Consider the following 21,282-nt stretch of genomic DNA (forward strand, 5'->3'; position numbering starts at 1 on the left):
ACACAAGAACAGGTAAGGTGTGGTCCCTGCCCTTGGGGACCTCCCAAATTAGCAGGAAAGATAATAAACAGACAGCATAATATAGGGTGCTGAGTGTGATCAGTTTAGGTTCAGACAGATCCCAGGTCCCTTAGGCACTAACTATGTAACCTTGGACATCTCTCCTGACTCTGTTTCCTTATCTTTGAAATGGGAATATTAATACTACCTACATCATAGTGTTTGTGTGAGGATTAAATAAGCCATGGAAATGAAGCACATAGTGCAGTCCTTGCTGCACAGGAATCACTCAGTAAAGATTAACTACTGATTTTACTAGTATGATGCTATGATAGCTGTACATGAAATTATCTTTATTTACCTGTATGCCATCTGTCCAAGCCCCTACAGAATTTAAATTCTGTGAGAGGGTAGAGATCGTGTTGATCTTGTTCACCACTATATTTCCAGGGATTTGAATCATCGCCAGTAAATTGTAGGTGCTGGACAAATGTTGAACGATTAACATGCATGCATGTAAGCATGGGGTGTTCTATCTATTGTTACTAAACTAGTGAGGAATAATTAGGTTCGGGATCCCCAACTGCTATAAAGGAGCAACATCTAAGTTAGAAAGTGGGGTGTGGCAGAAGTTTGATGATATAGGCAAGTAGAGAAAAATTTCATTTTGAGGTTGTAATTAAATCTCCATAAACGATACAAAGAGTTGGATTTGACTTCAAGGAAGAACCAATAACTCCAGGTTTAGAGCTCTGAAAGAATAAAGTCCAAGCAGTATGATGTGGGTCCCCAGGCAGGGGGCTCCCAGGGAAGAGCTCTATTTGCCAGACCTACAATCTAGTACATTTTGAAATAGCTTAACCTCTCAGAACCTGGGCGTCCTCCTCATGCAAAATGGACATATGGACACTCATAAAGAGTTGTTGGTACAAAAACGCTGTGTATGAATATAAATAAGCATCTGGCTTACTGTAGACACTGGGTGAATGGTATTTTTGTTATTCAAAGTAGGAGAAACAATTTCACTCTGAATAATAAATCAGTAAGACCAGAAGAGGTAATGAAAGCCAGAGTGGTCAATTAAAGCTCTGGGTGCACAGAGCAGCTATAACTCGAGTTCACCACTCTGAGATGGGACCAGCGGAATCCCTCAATTCAGCACAATACTGACCCAATCTACTTGTGTCCAGAGCTGGGGCCGCCACACTCTTCCTGCGAAAAGCCAGGCAAAAGTAAAAAGTACTTTTCGCTTTGTGGGACAAGGGGTCAAAGCCATCCGATATGTGTTGCAACTACTCAACTTCTCTCTTGTAACAGGAAAGCAGCAACAGACAATACGTAAACAATGAACATGGCTGTGTTCCAAGAAAAGTTCGTTTATGGACACCCGAATTTGATTTCATAAAACTGTCACAAGGTTTGTGAAATATTCTTTTCTTCTTCAACTATTAAAAAAAAAGTAAAACCTTCTTAGCTCCCAACAGACAAAAATGGAAGGGAGGGGTAGTGAAAGGCGGATTTTGCCCAAGGCCATACTTTGCCCAGGCCGGTACCGGGAGTTGGCGGGGGGGGCGGGGGCTGAGATTTCGAGAAACAGCTGCGAAAAGAGGCCTCCAATCGGGCCGAGTAGCTGGCGATGCGGGACGAGGGCAGGCCCCAAGTGGGGACTAGGCCCTGCCGAGCGCCCCCGCCGCGGCCCCGGGGCCTCTCCCCGCCAGAGAATAGAGCGGAGCCTGCGCTCGGAAGTGTGGACCGCCCCTGGGGGTCCACGTCCCGGGGCGGGAGGAAGCGGCTTGGACTTGGCCAAGCCCTGCGGGGTTTGCCACGCGGAAGGGTCTCTGCGCGCCCCTCATTCGGGACGCCTCTCAGGCCTCAGCTGCAAAAGGGGTCTCAACGCGGAGTCCCAGCCCCGTTTCTATGGTTACCTGTTCAGCACCGATTCAAACTGCCGTTCTTTATTGACAGCGCCATAGAGGACACGAACACTCCTGCCCGAAGGGAACAATAAAGCTTTCTCCATTCAACAGCGCCAGAAACGCCAGAAGGCGGCCATTTTGAGGCCGGCGCGGAGGGGTATAAGCGGGGAGGGGGCGGCCCGGCTTGCCTGGCGCGCCACAGTCACGTGCTGGGGCCGGGCCTCGTCGGGGCGGGGCCTGCGTCACGCGCGCGCTTTCCACCAATGGTAGGACGCTAGGGCCAGCCGGTTGCTTGCCACTTCTCTGACCTCTGACCCTTGACCACTCCCCCCACCCACTCCCTTCGGAAACTTCTAATGGATTTCCACTGCCCCTCGCTCGGGCAGCAGTAAAGTTGAGATCTTATTTCAAGCAATGGCAGGTAGGCATAAAAAATTTCTTTCCATTTTTCCGAAACAACAAGTTCACGTGCAAGGCGGAGACGTGACCTAGGATGCGTCCCCAGACGCATTTTCATTGGTGGAGAGGCTTGGCGCCTCTTGGACGTAATAGGCTAACAGACCCGTACCAACCAATCGTGGCGTTTTGAAGGCTTTTTGATCCCGCCTCTCCTTCCTCCTCATTTTAGAGTTTAGGGGGCCGGGGGTAAAAGTGTTCATAGTTTTCTTGTGCTTATTTTCCTGTCACACGTTTTGTGGCACACTGTGCGTTCCATGTTGGAGCTCCTCTTGCCGCCTTCACACCGCCAAGCAGATGAAGTCATTTCCATACAGTTTCAGGCAAGTTAAGTCGCATCGGCTCTGGCTCACTGATCCTCACCAGTGTCACTGTGTCACTGACACGCAGCCAGTTTTCTGTCCCTGCCAGTCCTGCCATTCAGATCCGGTTGTCTCAGTGCATTGCCGAGTTCTCACTTTGGTTACAGCTGATTACGTCCATAGTGTCACTATTCAGTCGTTCTGAGAGATGTCATTGTCGGACTGACACCTATTACCGTTTTAATCACAAATCACTCTACTGGGCAGAACTGTCATTTGCATTGTTGCTGTTATCCGGTTTATCATTTTTTACTGTCACTGTCCAGTATGCGACCACGACCACGAACTCCAAACGGTTCTGTACAATGTAGCAATTGGAATGTGTGCCCAGCTGTCACCCTTTCAGTTGTTTTCACCATTATTGTCACTCAGCTATTTTCATTGCCGCATGCTCAAGCCAATATTTAGTAGGCGCCTACTGGGTACGGGACCGTCTTGTTACTGCCTAATTAGTCACTTTCAGTATTACACTCATGTCACTGTCACGCTCAGGGTCAGATTTATATAGCAGGGGACATTCAATCAGTTTTATAGTCACTAGAGTCACGGTCACAGCTATTGTGTCTCCTAATTAATTTCCACCATTTCTACATTCTCGTTTAGTGGGAGCCCTCAGTACAGTGTTGCCAGATTTAACAAACAAACCAACCTGTAGAATGACGCTTGGTACTTAATAGGTGCTTGAGAAATATTTATCCAATCAGTGGATTTTTAAAAATCAATATTATTACCAATGTAGTGTGTGTGTATGTGGATGGCTTGAGGCTTTATTGTTCCCAAACAATAGGAATAAGTGCAGAAACGTGTCCTCTCTGTTTAACTTAACAAGATTCTGCATCCTATTGGGACAAGGAGAAAGCAGGGAAATGAGGCTACCCTGAATTCCTGGGACCATGGTTATAAAGAATAGGATGGTGTTTTAAAGTTTTTATTTCTTATTTTAAAGGAATATACGTTGGTTGTAGAGTGTTTAGGAAATATAGGAAGGACTGTTTCCTTCTGAGGGATTGTTTGAGACATAACAAAGAATGCCATCTCTCAACACACTCACACACAGTCAATGGAAAATGGCTGCAGTTTCCCTGTAATTGTTCACTTGACATTTTGCATTATTGGAAATTCTCATGGAAATGACTTGCCTACAAGTCCATGAAGAGCAGCATAAGGTGATGGAGAGCAGTGGCCCTGGCTTCTGGCTGGCCATTATATGGGAGAATAAGAAACCAATGGTGGACCCTCCAAGGACCTCATCTTGGGAAAGTCTCGAGAGTTTTGGAGAAATAACTTGTGCTTCCCAATCATCAAAAGGACTCATTCCTTGACCATAAGGGGAAGGTGCTTGAGATCTTTTCACCTTTTTTTCTACCTCAACAGAGAATGTTCCCAAGCCAATGTTTGAGGTGACTCCAGCTAAACTACCAACTGTTTCCTGAGTGACTACTACATGCCAAGAACACTGAGGTAAACAGAACATAATCCTTGCCCTAGTAGGAAATAACACAGCCAGGACCACTTCTATGGCTAGTAATAAGTCATTATTTGTCTTCTTCTTACCCTCTGCCAGACCCCATGCCAAGCTCTTCCTGGACTGTCTCATTTAGTTCCCATAACCACCGAATGAAGTAGGTAACATGATTACCCCCTGCTATACAGGAGAAAACAGACTCAGAGAAGTAAATAATTTTCTCAAGGTCACACAGCTATTCATCAGCGGAGTTGGTATTGAAACTTTGGAAGTCTGACTCTAAGGGCTTAACTTTTTTCCCCCAGAATAGTGACTTGTGGTTTTTACAAAATATATGTGTTCATTATAAAGAATTCAAGGATTACAAAAAAATACAAAGAGAGTTAAAAACAGAATCACTCTAAATCCTACCACTTAGCAGTAACATATCATTACAGATGAGCATGTCTCCATCTCTGGGCAAATATATATGTTGGTAGGTAGATGGAGAGATAATAATGGTAATAATGACAGTTTCCCTTCAATAAGCACTATGAAGTGGACACTGTTCCAAGCACTTTCCATGAATTAACACATTTAATTTACTCAGAGAGATGGATAGACATAATTTTATTAAAATGAGCTCATTTAACATATTCAGGGTTCATATCAGCAGCCAACCACCTGGTGATGTTTTTCCCCAAATCTGGTTCTTTCCTCAGTCTTTGCTGTCTTCTCTCCGCCTTCCAATCAAATCCTAAGCCCAGAGTCCTTGGGCTGCAAAAGCCGAGTCTTTAAATAGCACTCTCTGCACAGCTGCCGCCTGGTCAAATGTCTCTGCTGTTTCCCAAGGCGGTGGTGTTATTTGTAGAAGTGAAGTTTGCTAGAGGCTCAGCATATGCTTTTTATCTGCTAGAATAGGTATCTGGGCCTTAGCATTCTTTTTCCTGGCTTTCTAAGTGTTAGAATTTCACTACTTTTCTCCAATCCAAATGAAGCTTAGTCATCAGATCTTACCCCTGTGGAGACCAGAGAGTCTCAGATGTGGATGCTGTTGGAATTTGCCAAATGACTCAGAAAGGTCAGCTTGTTCATCCATCCGAGATGACAAAAGACCAGGAGAAGGGAGAGACTACCTCACTCCAAAGGGGCTCCCAGCCAGTGAGAGTCTAGAGTCCTTCTGTGGGTCTGATCCTACCCATATCTTATATTGTGAATGAATCCCTTGCCTCAATTTCCCCCAAGACAAAAGGCTCTGTTGCATTCAGAGTAACAGAATCAACATCTTTGGACATGGCACACAGCCCCATCATATCCATCTAATCCAAAACAGAAGCTGTAATTTTCTAGCCAAGCCTGCTTCTCCTCGCCAGCTCCCCAGCTCAGAGAGGACAGCCCACCCACCACTCTCAGCCTCATTGCTCAGGTTAGACAGCTGGGAGTTGTCCTTGACATTTCTGTCAGTTACCCTCAACTAGTCACCAAGTTTTGTTGATTTTCTCTCTAAATATATGCTTTTTATTTTCACAACCAAAGTCCAAATGGCTTTTACCTCTCACCTACTGTGTATCCTCCACCTGCAGCCTCTTTTACTATCCTTTGCTTTGCTCTGCAGACAGCAAGCCAGTGTAATCTTTCATTTCATTTAGAATCAGCTTTATTAAGTATAATTTACATATGAGAAAATGTACTCATTTAAATTGGCGTTTTGGCAAATACATACACCTATGTAATCACCACCACATCAAGATATAGAACATTTTTATTTTTTAGGGTCGTTTTAGGTTCACAGCAAAACTGAGAGGGAGGTACACAGATTTCGCATGTTCCCCTGCCCCCACACACGCATAGCCTTCCCTACCATCAACATCCTTCCACAGAATGGTACATTCGTTACAACTGATGTACCTCCATTAACAGATCTTTATAACCCAAGTCCATAATTTATATTAGGGTTCATTCTTGGTGGTGTACCTTCTATGGGTTTGGTCAAATGCATAATGTGCATCCACCATTATAATATTATACAGAGTAATTCACTACTCTAAAAGCCCTCTGTGTTCTGCCATTTCATCCTCCTTGTCCCCAAACCCCTGGAAATTATTGACCTTTTGACAGTCTCTATAGTTTTGTCTTTTCCAGAATGTCACATAGTTGGAGTCATATATTCTGTAGCCTTTTGAGATTGGCTTCTTTCACTTAGTAATATGCATGTTCATTTCCTCCATGTCTTTTCATGGTTCGGTAGTTCATTTCTTTTTAGCACTGTGTAATCTTCCATCATCTGGATGTATCACAGTTCATTCATCCATTCACCTGCTGAAAAACATCTTGGTTGCTTCCAAGTTTTGATAGTCATGAATAGAAATGCTATAAACATCTGTGTGCAGGCTTTTGTGTGGGCATAACTTCAATTTGTTTGGGTGAATACCAAGGAGCAAATTATTGGATCATATGGTAATAGTATGTTTAGTTTTGTAAGAAATGGCCAGACTATTTTCCAAAGTGCTCTACCATTTCGCATTCCCACCAACAATGAATGAGAGTTTCCATGGCTCCACATCCTCACCAGGATTTGGTGTTGTCAGTATTCTGGATGTTGGCCGTTCTAATAGATGTATAGTGGTATCTCATTGTTGTTTTAATTTGCATTTCCCTGATGATACATGATGTGGAGCATCTTATGATATTCTTACTAGCCATGCATGTATCTCTTTGGTGAGGTGTCTGTTAAGGTCCTTGTCCCATTTTTATATCAGGTTCTTTGTTTTCTTGTTGTTGACTTTTAAGGGTTCTTTGTATAATTTGGATAATAGTCCTTTATCAGATATGTCTTGTGCAAATATTTTCTCCCAGTCTGTGGCTTGTCTTCTCGTTCTCTTGACATTGTGTTTCACAGAGCAGAAAAGTTTAATTTTAATGAGCCCAGCTTCTTTCTCTCTCTCTCTTAAATGGGGGTATTGGGGGTTGAACCCAGGATCTCGGTATATGCTAAGCATGCTTCTAACACTGAGTTATACCTACCCCTGAGCCCAGCTTATAGATTCTTTCTTTCATGGATTGTACCTTTGGTGTTGTATCTAAAAAGTCATCACCATACCCAGGGTCATCTGGATTTCCCCCTATTTATTTTCTAGGAGTTTTACATTTTACATTTAGGTCTGCGATCCATTTTTATTCAATTTTGTGAAGAGTAAGGTCTGTGTGTAGATTCATTTGTCTGCATGTGGATGTCCAGGTGTTCCAGCATTATATGTTGAAGCTATCTTTACTCCATTGTATTACCTTTGCTGTTTTTGTCAAATATCAATTGACTTTGTGTGGGTTTATTTCTGGGCTCTCTATTCTGTTCTATTGATCTGTTCTTTTACCAATACCACAGTCTTAATTACTGCAGATTTATAGTAAGTCTTGAAGTTGAGTCGTGTCAGTCCTCCAACTTTGTTCTTCTTCAATATTGTGTTGGCTATTGGGTCTTTTGCCTCTCCATAAATACTTTAGAATTAATTTGTCAAAATCTACAAAAATTATTTGCTGGGATTTTGATTGGGATTGCATAGAATCTATAGATTGAGTTGGGAAGAACTGATATCTTGACAATATTGTCTTCATATCCATAAACATGGGATAGCCTTCCATTTATTTAGTTTTATTATTTCTTCCCCTCTGTTCCTAGTTTACTGGAAATTTTTAATCATAAATGGTTGTTGGATTTTGTCAAATGCTTTTTCCTGCATCTATTGATATGATCGTGTGAGTTTTCTTCTTTAAGCTGTTGATATGATGGATTACATTTATTGATTTTCAAATACTGAATGAGCCCTGCATACTTGGAATAAATCCCCCTCAGTTGTGGTGTATAATTATTTTAATACATTGTTGGATTTCATTTGCTAATAGTTTGTTAAGTATTTTTGCATCTATGTTCATGAGAGATATTGATCCCTAGTTTTCTTGTAAGGTCATTGTTTTTGGTATTAATCTAACACTGGTCTCAAAGAGCAAGTTAGGAAGTATTCCCTCTGCTTCTATCTTTGAAAGAGATTATAGATACTTGGTATAATTTGTCTTGTTTCATTTTCTTGATGGTGTCATTCAAAGCACAGAAGCTTTGAATTTTATGAAATCCAATTTATTAGTTTTTCAGAGGAAAACTATTAGCATGGTGCATCTACTTAATGGGGAAACCCTGGTTCATTCCTCTCAAAGTTAGGAACAACACAACCATGGTTTCTATCACTACTTATTTTTTTAACATTTTTTATTGATTTATAATCATTTTACAATGTTGTGTCAAATTCCAGTGTTCAGCACAATTTTTCAGTCATTCATGGACATATACACACTCATTGTCACATTTTTTTCTCTGTGAGTTATCATAACATTTTGTGTATATTTCCCTGTGCTATACAGTGTAATCTTGTTTATCTGTTCTACAATTTTGAAATCCCAGTCTATCCCTTCCCACCCTCCACCCCCCTGACAACCACAAGTCTGTATTCTCTGTCTATGAGTCTCTTTCTGTCCTGTATTTATGCTTTGTTTTTGTTTGTTTGTTTGTTTGTTTTTGTTTTTTAGATTATCACTACTTATTTTTAACATTAAGCTAGACGTATTACTTACCACAATCAGATAAGAGAAAAGAGAGAGAATAGAATATACACCTGGAAAACCCTAAAGAATCAACCAAATAACCTATTATGAAAGAAAGAATGAGAAGAAGAGGGAGAAAGATGGTGGGGGTGGGGAGAAGGAGGAGAAGGTGGTAAAGTAAGGTGAAGCTGGAGAATTAAACAAATATGCAGAAACCAGTTAGAAGAGAAAGGCCGTAGGCTGTGGGCTGGGAGATCTAGCTCAGCTCCCCCAGTTCTCAGACCTTTGGAGTCAGGCTGAATTATACCATCAGCTTTCCTGGTTCTTCAGCTTGTAGATGGCACATCAAAGCATACCTCGGTCTGTAATTGCAAGAGCCAATTCCCATAATGTATCTTCTCTTTTGTAGCTATATGTGTCCTATTGGTTCTGTTTCTCTAGAGAACACTGACTAATACACCAATGTATAAACTTTACACAGAAACGTTGTACAACTAGAAGAGATAATGCAAGAAAAGACCATATGTAATATAAATAGCAACAGAAATAAATTATTAATACATTTTAAATATAAACTTAAAATATTGGTGCGAAATACAACAGAAAACTTGAGTGGAAAGACATATATTTTTAAGTTGAAGTATAGTTGATTTATAATGTTTCAGTATAGCAAAGTGATTCAGTTATGTATATATATATTCTTTTCCAGATTCTTTTCCACTGTAGGTTATTACAAGATACTGAATATAGTTCCCTGTGCTATACAGTAGATCCTTGTTGTTTGTCAATTTTACATGTAGTAGTGTGTATCTGTTAATCCCAGACTCCTAATGTATCCCCTTTGGTAACCATAAGTTTATTTTCTATGTCTGTAAGTCTATTTCTGTTTTGTAAATAAGACCATTTGTATCTCTTTTAGATTCCACCTATGCAATATCATATATTTGTCTTTCTCTTCACTTAGTATGATAATCTCTAGGTCCATTCATGTTGCTGCAAATGGCATTATTTCACTTTTTATGGCTGAGTAATATTCCATCTTCTTTATACATTCATCTGTTGATAGATATTTAGGTTGCTTCCATGCCTTGGCTATTGTAAATACTGATGCTGTGAACACTGGGGTGCGTGTACCTTTTCAAGTTAGGGTTTTCGTCTTTTCTGGGTATATGCCCAGGAGTGGGATTGCTGGATCATATGGTAACTCTAATTTTAGTTTTTTAAGGAACCTCCATACTGTTTTACATAGTGGCTGCACCAATTTACATTCTTACCAACAGTGTAAGAGGGCTCCCTTGCCTCCACACCCTCTCCAGCATTTATTATTTGTATACTTTTTGATGATGGCCGTTTTGACCTGTGTGAGGTGATACCTCTCTTGTAGTAGTTTTGATTTACATTTCTCTAATAATTACCAATGTTAAGCATCTTTTCATGTGCCTGTTGGCCATCTGTATGTCTTCTTTTGAGAAATGTCTGTTTAGGTCTTCTGTGAATTTTTTTATTGGATTGTTTGTTTTTTTGCTATTGAGCTGTACGAGCTGCTTGTATATTTTGGAAATTAATCCCTTGTCAGTCGCATCATTTGCAAATATTTTCTTCCTTTTGGTATGTTGTCTTTTCATTTTGTTTATAATTTCCTTTGCTGTGCAAAAGCCTTCAAGTTTAATTAGGTCCCATTTGTTTATTTTTGCTTTTGTTTCCATTACTGTAGGATATGGATCCAAAAAAATATTGCTGCAATTTATGTCAGAGAGTGTTCTGTCTATGTTTTCCTCTAGGAGTTTTATGGTAAGTGGTCTTACATTTAGGTCTTTAATCCATTTTGAGTTTTTTTTTTAATATGGTGTTAGAGAATGTTCTAATTTCATTTTTTTACAGGTAGTTGTCCAGTTTTCCCAGCACCACTTATTGAAGAGACTGTCTTTTCTCCATTGCATATTCTTGCCTCCTCTGCTGTAGATTAATTGACTATAAGTGTGTGGGTTTATTTGTAGGCTCTCTATCTTGTTCCATTGATCTATGTGTCTGCTTTTGTGCCAGTACCATACTCTTTTGATTACTATAGTATTGTAGTATAGTCTGAAGTCAGGGAGCATGATTCCTCCAGTTCCACTCTCCTTTCTCAAGATTATTTTGGTTTTTCGGGGTCTTTTATGTTTCCATATAAATTTAAAATTTTTTTGTTCTAGTTCTGTGAAAAATGCCATTGGTAATTTTATAGGGATTGCATTGAATCTGTAGATTGCCTTGGGTACTGTGGTCATTTTAACAATATTGATTGTAACCCAAGAATATGGTATATCATTTCTTAAATAGCAAGAAGAATGAACATCATAAAAATGTTAATTCTCAGCAAACACACCAACAGACTTTCTGTGGTTAGAGAAGCTGATTATAGGATTCAAATGGAAAAATTAACAACAAAGAATATAGAGAATCAGCCCTACCAGATATCAAACTATATTCTAAAGCTTCAACAATGAAAATAGTGAGTAATTAGCTCATAAACAGACAAACCAATGGAACAATATAGAAAGTCCGAGAATAGACCAAAATACATATAGAAATTTAATATATTCTAAAGGTGTGAGAGTAAAGATAAACTTTATAATTAATGGTTTGGGGATAATTGGGTAATCATTTGAAAAAGGAGTTTTATCTATACCTCACATCTTTCGCTGGGATAAACTAAAAATAGATCAAAGATCTAAAGCTAAAAAATTGTAGACATTAAAGTACTAGGAAAAAAATGGGCAAATTTCTTTGTAACCTTGAGGTGGTGAAGGACTTTCTAATTGACTCAAAATCCAAAAACCTAAAAAGAAAGATTGATCAATTTAACCGTATTTTTTAAAAACCCGTAAATAAAGTTTCAATATAAATGGCAACCTGGGAGGATATATATGCCACTCATATTATAGTTAAAGGACTAATTTTCTTAATACATGAATAGCTTCTAGGAATTCATAAGAACAAGACCAAAAGTCTTTTGAAAATTGAAGAAAAATGAGCAAAGATGTAAAGAGGCAGTTCACACACACATAAAAAGACATGAAGATGGCCTCTAAAAACACAAAAATATTCTCAATCTATTCATGATGTGAGTAGTACAAATTAAAACTACTCTGAAATATCTTTTTTTTAGCCTATCAAATTGGGGAAAATTCTAGAAGTTTGACAATGAGATGGTAAACAGGCACTCTCATTGCTGGTTGGGATGTAGATTAGTACAATCCCTATGTAGCTTAACAATTTTTCTGTTGTTTTTTTCCTTTTAGGTTAACAATTCTTATCGAAATTTTAAAATGCATTTTTCCCTTTGATCAATAATTTCACTTCTGGGTATTTACTTTGTATATATACCTGCATGTGTACAGAATGATGCATATACACTGAAATTCTGATATTTCACTGAATTCACTGATATTTCACTGAAATAATCCTTGAAATAGGAAAAAATGGAATTTAAACCAAAGGAACAAGATTAAGTATGTTGCAATGTGTCCACTCAAAGGAATATTATACAGCTTCAAAATAAAAGAATGAGGAAGCTCTAACGTCCTTATAGGGAAAGAACTCCAATATATATTGCTAAATTAAAAAGCAAGATGTAGAACAGGAATCAGTAAACTTTTTCTTTGTAAAGGACCAGACGGTTAATATTTTCAGCTTTGCAGGCCACGCAATCTCTGTTGCAACTGCTTGACTTTCAACTTGCCATTGTAGCATGAATGCAATCAGACAATACAAATGAGTGTGGCCAGATTTAGCTGAATTTGGCCTGCTGGCAGTAGTTCATCAGACTTCTGCTTTGTATACATAGTGTGCTGTTTTTGTGTAAATAAGTGTATGTGTTGGGGGGAGTAGAGATAAGAATGTATATATGTATTTGCTTATATTTGCATAAAAACATTGAAGAGATACATATGAAAAATGGAGTGTGTGTTATCCACGGGCCAATCAGGAGATAGAAACCAGGGAAATTGGAAAAGGAAATAACATAAAGACATTCACTAGTAATGTAACTAGTATAATGTTAATTTGTACAATGTAAAGAATTATTTATTAATAAAGGAGACTGACTCCTAAGAGGAATAGACACTGCTAAGGCAGCACTGTCCAATAGAATGTTCTGCAGTGATGGACATGTTCTATGTCTGCACTGCCCAATGCAGTAGTTACTAGCCACACGTGGCTATTAAACACTTGAAATATAGCTAGTGTGACTGAGGAACTGAATTTTTAATTTGAATTTATTTTAATTAATTTATATTTAAATCTAAGTAGCTACATTTGGCTAGTGGCTACCACATTGGACACAGCCGTGCGGAATAGCTGCTACCTCTAACAGTGAGGGCGTATAGTCAAGGAGAAACAAACTTGAAAGAGCCCCTCTCCTGCAAAGCTGAGATTCACACCTCATTGGGGAAGGTATGGCTATAAGCCATGGGATGCTGGAGTGTGTGTACCACTGGATTTCCAGCACACCTTTGACAGAGGAGCCACCTGCTAGCAAGGAAGCCATCTGCTAGCAGCCATACTATAGACGCCAGAAAGAAAAGCACCAGAATCAGAAGATAAGCCCTTTCCTCTTGTAGTTTCCCTCAACACCCTCTATTTGACAAGGTCTAGCAGTATGCCATCTGCCAAAGGAGAAATAGTGACAAGGTCCAGTTCCAATATTACAAAGCAACATAAAGAAGAGTGAATTTAGAACTGAGAGGCAATAATTTGATGACTGGCACAGGGTGGATGGAAACTGGGTTAAAGCAAAACTTTTCAGTGTATGCCTTTAAACATCATTTCAAGTTTGAATCATGTAAACATGTTACTTACTCAACAGGTTAAAAACAAGAAAATGAAAAATATATACAAAGCCAACACAAATTAGAAGAAAGCTAGGACATCAAAGCATCCATACAGACAAAAAGGGTCACAGATATCAGTAAAACGAACTTTATACTGAGGGCATGTAACAATTACAACCACATATGCACCTAATAATATAACTTAGAAATATTTTAAACTGATAGACTTACAAGGCAAAGTGGGTGAATTTAAAACAGTAGTTGGTGATATTAACATATACCTCTAAGAAACTGATAAAGCAGAGAAAATAAAAGCAAGGATATAGAACTTTTAAACAATTAATGAGTTTGAGATAATTTATATAAATGCATCCACAAAGCCAGAATGCAAATTATTCTCAAAATCACATGAAACATGGGAAAATGGATCATATACTAAGCTACAAAGGAATGATTAATAAATTACTAAGAATTGACATCATTTTGAACAGTAAAATCAAATGCAATAGAAGCAGAAATCAATAACAAAAGGGAGAACTGAAATATGTCTGAAAATTAAAAATCGTATCTCTAAACAAGCCATGGGGTAGAGATGATACAAGAGAAATTAAGAAATACTTAATATTAAAGACAAAGGTACTTAAAAATCAGTGAGCTGCTGCTAGAGCATTTCTTATGGAGAAAATTATAGCTTTAAGAACAAGGAAGTGCAAATAAAAGGAGGTAAATATTAAAGGAGCTTAAAAAAAATAACAGAGTAAATCTCCCAGAAGAGGAAAGGAAATAGTATATATAAGCAAATATATCAGCAAATAAACAAAATACGTAATAAATAGGAATAAATAAGTGTGGCTACAGCAGAAGAAGAAATTTTAATTTAACTTTAAAGCTATTAAAATAAAACCAAAAAGCTACCCCCAAAAAACTGTTGATGATTTTTGCTATATCAGGATGCTTTGGGCTGCAAATAATAATAAAGAAACCTTTCTAAACCAATTTTAAGAATAAGAAATTTATTATCTTATATAACAAGAAGCCCCAAAGTAGGGTAATTCAGGGACTGGTTAATGGCACCTTCATTAAGTCATCAAAGTCCAGTGTCTTTCATTTTTTTTTACTTTTCCATCCTCTGTGCGTCAGACTCATCCACAAACTAGCTCCCCTCCTGGACACCAGATAGCTGTAGCAGCTCCAGGCTTCACACTGTCACAGCTACATTATAGGCAGAGTGTTTCTTTCTGTGTTTCCCATTTTGTCAGAGAAAAAAATCTTTCCCCAAGTGCCCTCATTCCCTGCTGTATACTCTTCTGCCTCATTGCATCATAAACTCACATCTAGGCTAATCACTGACAAAGAAAAGGGGACCACAATGTTTGGCTTGGCCAAATCTGGGTCACTCTCCAACTCATTCTTTAAGGTTCCAATGGATTGTACTCTACCGAAGTATATGACTGAGTGGGAAAAAAATGGAGAAGTAGGGAAATGACTGCTGGGCAGGCAGTCAACAGTGTCTGCTATCCTTATGAATAACTTTATATCAAAATTTTGAAAACCTAAGCAAAATGTGTAAGTTCTTGGAACAATAAGAAATGCCCAGAATGGTACAGGAAGAAGAAAAATATTTAAATAAAATATTTATTCATGCAATAAATAATTATGGAGTGCTATTAAGTGCTAGGCACTGTTGAAAAATGTGATAGTAAGCACCACTGCCGCTTACCCTCCCCCACCCCCACCTCCAATTAAAAATCACCAGACCAGGATGGTTTTGTAGGTAAATACTACAAACTTTTAGAGAACAGCAAGTTTCTATATTCCTCAAGTTTTCCCTGAGAAGAGGGGAGGGATAATTGCCCAAGCAATTAATGAGTCTAGTTAAATCTTGATATTATAACCAGATATGAACAGTATGAGAAAAAATCATTACAGGACAGTTTTGCTTGTAATTATAGACCCATTCCTAATTCAAAAAACCCCAAGTAGGATTTAGTTTAGAAAAGTACAGATGATTTAGCATCAGATAAATCTGTCAACGGTGTTTCAGATTAAAGGAAAAAAATATAGTATTTCAATAAATACAAGCAAAACATCTATTTGTGATTAAAGTAGCTTTCTTAACCTGATAAAAATTCTCTATCAAAAACTTATAGCAGACATTATATTTAATAAAAAGACATAGATTTCCAATTAATATGGAAACCACACACATATATTTCCCAATACCACCATTGTTCAATGTAGTACTGGGAACCTGGTATACAGTAGAGATGGTATCACAACGCAGTGAGGAAAGAATGAATTACTATTTAATAAGTGGTGGGGGGAGGATTGGCTCATAATGTAAAGAAAGTGTAACCTCCTAAAGTAGCCTCCTAAAACAAAACAGGTCAAAATACCTCCAGATGGATTAAAAACTTAACTTGAAAAAGCAATGCTATAAAAACTATTAGAAGAAAATTGTAGGCAAATGTAACTGTGACTTTGGGATCAGCAAGAATTTCTTAAAGGGGAAAACAGATGAATTGACTACTTCAAAATCAGACTTGTGCTTGTATCAGTTAGATTTAGGTTTAGCTCTGTGAGAAATAAGCAATCTAGAAATAAGCAGTACAGTATTGGCATCAGGAGCCCAGTCCTTCTGTCATGGTTTCTCCATCCTCAGCACATGGCTCCCAACTCAAGATCCAATACCCCAACTGGTGAGGAAAAGAGGAAAAAATGGAGCTCTATCTCTTTAAGACTATTTCCTGCAAATTTCCCATAATACTTTCTCTTATATATCCTACTGGCCAGAACTTAGTCATGTGGCTACACCTGCAAGTAGTTGTTACGCTAGGAAGACTTGTGTCTGATTAAAAAATCAGAGTTTGTTTGAATTAAGAAAGAAAAGTTGGAGGAAAGGGTATAGCTCAGTGGTAGAGCACATGCTTAGCATGCATGAGGTCCTTGGTTCAATCCCCAGTACCTCCTCCAAAAATAAATAAATCTAATTACCTCCCCCCAACCAAATAAAAAAATAAATTAAAAGAAAGAAAAGTTGAGCATCAGAGACAGAGTTAACTGGCAATTAACTAACTGGGAGAATATGTTTTCAACATGTATGACTGAAATTAATGTCTGAAATGTGTAACATAGGAAAAAAGAAGGAGAATTTTTTGTAAAAATGTGAAAAGTAGAGGATATGGGCAAACAATTCACAGAAGAGAAAACCAGAGATCAGAATGGCCAAAAAAAAAAAAATTTATCCTTAGTGATCAGAGAAATGTAAAATAAATCAACAAATAGCTACTATTTTACATTCAAAGATAGATATATCAAAGTGCCAAAGATGCGGAGGAAATGCAACTTTTATGCACTGCTGGGGCAGTGCAAATTAGTGCGGTCATTTAGGATAGCAATTTGGGAGTACTTAGTGATATAGACAAAATGCATATCATTTATACTGCAAATCCTGTGTCATGTATAAATACCAGAGAAATTCTTGCATAAGTATGTAAAGGGATATATATGTTTAAGGATGTTTATTGCAGCATTATTTTATCATAACAGAATTGGAAATAAATGTTCTTTACTAAGGAATTACTAAATAAAATATAATGTGTAAATGATGGAATATAATGCAGCAGTCAAAAAGAAGACTAGATCTATGTTAATCAGCATAAAGAAATCTCAGAGAAGCAGAATGAGATATATAGCAATAGATCACTATGTACATTAAATATGCACACATAGCAATACCATATGTTTATAAAAATGCATTTGTAAGTGTAAATAAAATGGACAAAGAACCTGAGAACAGTGCATATGGGAAAAGGGGAATGGACTGAAAATGGGAGAAAAAAATTAAATTGAAAAATGAAATAGTAATAAATAGCGTAAAAATAAATAGTAAATATGTGCTAACCTGGGGCCAGATTGAAGTTCCTTAAGTTAGATCTGGATTCAGGTAATCTTTCTAGCCACGAAACTCCCCGTTTTATAAGCAGTCGGGTGCTCCATAATGTTTCTTGAGTGACTGGTTGACTATTCCCCGAACAGAAGATTGCTGCGTCTGGTGCACTCTAACATGGGATTTGTGTAATGATTCATATGAATATTTCCCTTTTTGGGGCTTGCATCATTTGCCTCCAACTGTTTAATCTCATCAAGCCGCGCACTCACAATTTCAAGTTATTTCTTGTGAGGCCATTATCGTTGCTGGGTTCTTTTGTTTTTCATTTGGAATTGTGATTCTGAAGCATCTCTTTCCCTGCAGGTTTAGAGCCATCTGTGATAAAGGAGGTACTTAAGATTTCAATAACAACAAAAACAGATTAACTAAAGGTTTTCCTTTCATGTGGAGTAGATTTCTGTTCAACTTGCAGGTGATGCACTACAAAGAGTCTTTTATTTTGTTTCAGTCGATTGAAAATGAGGCCAAGGTACTGGATGAAATGCATTCATTCTCTTTTCAACTGTTTCCAAGTGTGGAAAGCTCTTCCATCAGACATCCACGTAGCTTCACTCATGTGTCTGCTCAAATGTCATTTTTTGGAGAGGTTTTCACTATTGATACCAGCATCTCCATTACTCCCTAAATCCTTTCTTCTGCTTTATTTTTCTTCATGGCTCTTATTATTATATCATATTATATGTTTATCCGTTTATTATCTGTCTCCCCACACTAGAATGTGAGCTCTGTGAGAATGGAGACCCTGTCTCCTTTATTCATCGCTCTATCCTTACATTGGGAACAGTGCTTGGAACAGAGAAAGCACATACTAGATGTGCATTAACTGCATGAATGAGGAATTTTCTCAGGAGTTTTGTAAAAACCTCTTCATTATACTCCTATTGAGTCCAGTGTATTTTAAATAATAAGCCAAATAAGATTTCTCCCTGTTGCTGTTAATCTTTCTACCCTGTCTATATATTTATTCTTCCAAAATTATTGAGCTCCTACTATGAGCCAGGCATTGTGCCAGGTGCTGAGGGATTCTGTGACAGATGACACAGACCACATCTCATAATTTGGGGTTTTGCTTTCAACAATGACAGTAACCTCACATCCCTAGAACTGGCATGCGCTTATTACAGGTTTACTCCATGCCAAGCAAGAGTGGACCTCATTACATCCATTATCTTTTTCAAGCCCCACAACAGTCCTGTGAAGTCAATATTATTAGTGTGTCTCAAATTTTCTTCCCCGTAAGCATGCAGTTTATGAGCAATAAATAAAACGACAGAACTGTCTTGTCAAAGCTGGACAGAAGTTTCCAGGGAGTGGTGTACAGGGCGCAACTACATGGAGCAGGTGCAGAGCCCCGCGGCCATCCCCCTGCTCCCCAAGCCTGTTCCCCGCGGGCCCTCGGTGCTCTTTGCACATCAAGCACTCGTTGCCTTCGACGTCACAGATCTGTTTAGTGACTATCTTATCACTCTAGGCTTTTATCCAGAAGAAACATTCATGCATGATCAGGAGGGTTTTAAAACATATTTGAACATGATGTCGAACATATTTACATAAATTGCCCTTTCCATCCCACTCTCATCACTGCCCCTTCATGAGAAAGCACTTTTGAGACACTTTAGTATTTTTTACATCATTTTAGAGACAAGGAAATTGATGGTCAGAGAGGTTAAGAAACTTACTCAAGGTGAGTAAGTGACCAATTCAGGATTCATACCCAGGCCTGTCTCCCAAACCCCTGTTCTCATCCACTGAGCTGTGCCCACTCCTGTGGGATCATTTTTACTCAATGAGGAGACAGGAGATCTGGATTCTAGTTCTGACTTTGCCCGTTATTTACTGTGTGACCTTGGGCTGTGTGTCTTCCCCGTCTGACCTTCGGTTTCCTTATCTGCAAAATGAGAAGGGAAAGATGAGCATTTTTCATATTTGAAAAATAGCCCCTTTCTTCAAACAAAATCACATATAGAAACACAATCTGCAAATATGTCAAACAAGTGGATGGGGGCTTCTCTAGTTGAATCTGGGGTTGGGGGTTCCGAGCTCTGTCCATGCGGTCCTCCCCCATCACTGGGGAGAGTCATGGACAGGCTTCAGGGAACCTGTGAACATCCACAATGGTGTGCTGAACTGTGTGTGTGCACGTGCACATTATCCATCAGTCTCGAAGGTATCCATGATCCCCACTAAAAAGTGATGATGATGATGGTGATCCCAATCATGGTGACATGACCTGGAGTCACGCTAAAGCATGTTACATGAGTGAACTCATTTCATCTTTACAACAACCTGATTAGCAGGTACTAATGATAGAATCTCCATTTTATAGATGGAAAAAAAAAAACAGAAACAGAGTGGTTAAGTCCTTTACTGAAAGTTATATAGCTAATAGACACTTTTCTAAACATCTCCTAGGTTTCTGTAAGGATGGCCGACCTACTCTCTTTGGCTGAGTTTTATACACTTAGAAAATGTTATACCGTTTCCTGCAGGATCTTGTGCTTCATTATCTATGATATTTTGCACTCAAGTTGTTACACTTTTTACCCAGTTTTTGCCCAGGACATCTTGTGTAGCTCTGGGCCACTATTTAAATCAGGTCTCCGCTCAAACATCCGCAGAAAGGCCTTCCCTGTCCACCGTAGTGGCCATTCTCTCCATCACTGTCTCCTCCTCTGGTTTGTTTTTCTCCCTAGCACTTATCACTACTTGACATCTATTACGTGTTTAGTGGTATATTTCTTAATACACATGCAGTAGAGGTAAATGCTATGAAGGCAGGGCCTTTGTCTGTCTTGATGTATTCCTAATATAATATAATAAATAATGTTTGGCACACGGGAGACCGAATATTATTTATTGAAGACGTGAATGACCAATTGGATGAATGATCACGAGGCTTTTAAGTAGGGAGATCATATTCTAATTTTAGAATGATCTCTCTAGTTGTAGAACAGCAAACAGATCACAATGGGATGAGATTGCAGGCTGCTGGGCAGGCTGCTAGGCTGCTAATTCGGTGCCCAGGCTTGGGATGATGGTGCCTTTGACCAGAGTAGTAGTGAGGGGTGGTGGAGAAAGGGGGCAGGGAGAGGCTTGGGAGGGAAGTAGCTCCAGGACTTGATGGCCAGGGGGGCTGAGGGACAGACAAGAGTCAAAGATGCTCTCCATGGTTCTGCCTTGGACAGCTGGCCTGGTAGCTGTCACTGTAGCCTGCTTGCAGCCAGAGATAAAAACTCAAGCCCATGAGAATGGCCCTGGAGCTGCCCTGGTGACTCCAGAAGACACTGACTAAAGACTCATGTCGCCTTCAAGTCCACCACCATCTTGTCCTAGGGAGCGGAGGCGGGGATGACTCCCAGCAGCAGACGGGAGACAACCCGCAGTGGAGGGACCGCTGGGCATAGTCAACGATTTTAGCAGTGCAGGCATTTCAGACTTCCTGGCATTCACGCACCTGAGGCTCCCTTAGGACCCTGGAAGAACTATCTCCCAATAACCAGCAGATACACCTGCCCCTCCCCCCCGCCCCGAGATGCAGTGCTGCCAATAACCTTGGTGGTAACGACATTCAGAGGAAGGTTCTGGTGAGCATAAAGCCCATTGGAGGAAACTCCCCAACCCAGGGGCTGTAGCCACACCGACTTCAAAGTGCAGGGCTGCCCGCCTCTCTGAACTGGTGGCAATTAGAATTATTCTTCTGCATCGAGCACGCCAAGATGAAACAGGTGGAGATTTGCTGAAGATCCGC

General features: G+C 39.2%; 1 protein-coding gene and 1 long non-coding RNA gene across 7 annotated transcripts in view; one reads left to right on the forward strand and one right to left on the reverse strand.

The window, feature by feature from the left end:
- The window catches only part of ZBTB40 (zinc finger and BTB domain containing 40), a 69,471-nt gene extending 67,349 nt beyond the window's left edge, over positions 1-2,122 (reverse strand). For 3 of the 5 annotated variants that reach the window (XR_012511404.1, XM_010957400.3, XM_010957399.3), the window contains exon 1: positions 1,926-2,120. The gene's annotated coding sequence lies outside the window, so the exon portion shown is untranslated. Of the gene's footprint in view, positions 1-1,925 lie in introns of all 5 variants that reach the window. The other 2 variants (XR_006725675.2, XM_010957401.3) reach the window with 2 other exon arrangements.
- LOC123617531 (uncharacterized) lies at positions 1,308-20,361 on the forward strand. Of its 2 annotated transcripts, none has more exons than XR_006725676.2 (4): positions 1,308-1,417; positions 4,109-4,195; positions 10,486-10,562; positions 10,653-20,361. It is a non-coding gene; the product is annotated as an uncharacterized LOC123617531 (long non-coding RNA). The 2 variants fall into 2 exon arrangements; XR_012511405.1 differs by lacking the exon at positions 1,308-1,417 and adding an exon at positions 2,251-2,337.
- Positions 20,362-21,282: the final 921 nt, after the last annotated feature.

This window comes from Camelus bactrianus, chromosome 13, assembly GCF_048773025.1.
Source record: "Camelus bactrianus isolate YW-2024 breed Bactrian camel chromosome 13, ASM4877302v1, whole genome shotgun sequence".
In the NCBI taxonomy this organism is placed as follows: Eukaryota; Metazoa; Chordata; class Mammalia; order Artiodactyla; family Camelidae; genus Camelus; species Camelus bactrianus.